The following is a 2,891-nucleotide window of genomic DNA, read 5'->3' on the forward strand; positions in this document are numbered from 1 at the left end:
CAAGTGGAAGATGAACAAGATGAACAAGAAGAGGAAGAAAAGAAGAAGAAGAAGATGGCGAAGCAGACGAAGAGGGAGAGGCAGGAACGAGATAGAGCGGAAGGAGGGTAGTAAAGGAAAGCGGACGAAGAAAGAGAGAAGAAGCAGACGAAGACGGGTCTCTCGGCATTGTTCGCGGCCGCTCGCTCGTGACTCGTGACTCTTGCGACCCGGATGACCCCTAGCCTCGATTACCTCGGACATATCCGCCCGCTTACCCCCTCGCGCCACTCTCCTCTCTTCCTCCTCTTCCCGTCGAACTCTCTTTCCTCACCGCCAAACTACCCAACGAACGTCCAGCTATCCGTCCGTCGCTCGTCTTCGTCGCGTTCGCGCTCATCCGCGACACTGATGCGCGTCCACGGCGCGACGCGCCAATCGAGCAAAGAGAAGAGCGGCGAGAACGATCGTCGACGATCGTGTGTCGTCTTTCCGTGTCGTTTCATCGTCGTGTTAAATTCTCCGTGGTATTCGCGCTCTTCGTATCGACGATGTATTCCCCCTTTGGACGACCAAGAGTTACCACGGTGTCTCTTGATGCGAGACACGCGGACTTGGTTCGATTTTAGAGAAGCGTTTTACGCGGAACGAATGGAAGGGTGGAGGGAGGCGGAGGTTGTCGACTCGATGCCGTGGCCGAAATTTTGTTGGTGTCCCGGAAAGAGCAGGGACGAGAAGGCTGGTGGAACGTTTCGATAATTAGCCGAGTTATCGGTCTACCTGACGCTATCCCGCTACCATCTACAAGTGTTCGGAATCTAAATAGTCGGTAGCCGTGTCGTCGTAAAAACCATACACCCTTCGTGACGAGTGTAGCCACGCGTGTCCACCGGTAACTTTATCGCCTCGGATAAGGATCTTAAAGAGGCCGGTAAACGAAAGAACGGATGGGCCGAGCGTTTCCTGGCGAATCTCTCGATAGCTACGTCGCGAAACGACCGTTCGAAAGCGAGAGCGAGCAGCAACACGATCACGATCGAACGTCTCGTTTCGTCGAACGGGTTTTCGCTCGCTCGCGACGTTAAGCGCTCGTCCAGATGACGCCGACGATACTTTGCAGAATCATTATCACCGCCAACGCTGTTAACGAGGAAGGAGAGAGAGAACGCGCGAATCGACGACGGCAACGAAAACTAATCCCCGGAAAAGATGCCGAGCGGTCTTTGTACCACGGCAAGATCCGCCCACGATGCACGCCAGACGAGAATCCACGACGCGTCCAGTGGGAGAAACTCGCAGAGGTTAGAGGAAGCGGAGTCCGTGGAATTTCGGGGTCAAAGGGCATACCCAGCACCAGCATTCGGTGCTCGAGATGTCGGAGATATCGGGAGACTACGCGTCGTTACGTTCGCCCTCTCGTTGAACCGAGCGGTCCACGCGTTCTTTCCTTCCAATTAGGAATAATTTCCTAAGCTAAAGATTCTCCTAAGGTGTTTAAATTCTTATTTAAACGGACTAACTCAACGGGCCAGGTAAAGAAACAGTCTATCTCGAACAATGCGTGTATCCTTCGGTGGTCCCCAGGGATCTCACCTTGGCCCGTTGCTCCTATTGATCTTCATCGGCGATGTTCGACTACCGTGTACATCGTAAGAATCGATTCTTACTCTACTACGGACGACCTTAAGATTTATAAGGCCATTTCATCCCTCTCTGGCGCTCTTGATCTTCAGTCCGACCTTGACAGACTGAATAAGTGGCGCACACTTGATCGAACGTAGCTTAATATACCTAAATATGTGCCACGCTGTGAGATTTACCCGCTACGAATCCAGCTCGTTTTCCTTACTCACTAGCCAGCCAGCTGCACTTTGTCTGAAATTAGTTCAGTGTATGATCTTGCAGTGCAATAAAATTCTACCTTCTCCTTCGCCGGGCATATTAACAACATTAACGTATCGGATAACAAAGTTCTGGTTTCCCTCTTAAGATCCTCTGATATATTTCAAAATTCCAATGCCTCGCTATACCTGTGCTTTGCTGTTTCGCGGCCACGCCTTGAGTACTTCTCGATGATCTGGTCGCCGGTCCCGCGTAAACATAAACTGCCACTTCAAAGGATCCAACGCGGAATTTTCAGTTTTCTTTCTTTCAAGACAACCGATGGATAGATCGAACCATAACAACCAAGGCCGCATAATGAACAGATTCCACCTACACGCTCCGCACTCTGGATCCGTGATCACCGATTTATGCTTCCTTAGCAAAATCGTCGATGATCTTGCCAATCTGCTACTCGCGTCTCTCTCCTATTCTTCTAATCATACCAATTGCGATCAGATTCACAGAATCTGTTCGTTACCATTACCAAGATCAAATAACCGATGCGTGTTTTAACTGCGGTCTACCCAATGAACTAGAGAAGTTTGAAATTTCGTACGTTTGAGAATTCCGAAGACGCACGGTTTGATGAATCCAAGGGATTTCAAGGTTTTGTCGACAACGTTGGAACGATGTTTCGAAAGATTCAAGTTAGACTAAATATCTCGCCACATTTAGAACAACGATGATAATGGTAATGATTACCGAAGAAAAGAAACGAGAAAGAACGTGGGTATTGGTTTCGGAATGTACGTTCGAAGAATCGCTGGGCGAAAATTAGCGTTAACGAGCAGGATCGTTCGCGGAGCGTGCCGGTGTCGCTTGCTAGGAGAGTCGCGATTCTCGAGTCCCCGAAGCGAATAACCCTTATACCTAAGCGAGGTATAATTGAGGTGGCTGGAAGCGGGGGCCACTCACTGGGAATATTCACCTCTGGAACAGCGACGATCGAGTGTACAGCATGGATGATCGAGTTCGAGCGTGGTTCGAAGGTGGCCGCGACCGGATCGCGAAACCGAGAAAAAGTCGAG

The sequence above is a fragment of the Bombus impatiens genome, unplaced genomic scaffold, assembly GCF_000188095.3.
Source record: "Bombus impatiens unplaced genomic scaffold, BIMP_2.2 scf_0548, whole genome shotgun sequence".
NCBI classification, from domain to species: domain Eukaryota; kingdom Metazoa; phylum Arthropoda; class Insecta; order Hymenoptera; family Apidae; genus Bombus; species Bombus impatiens.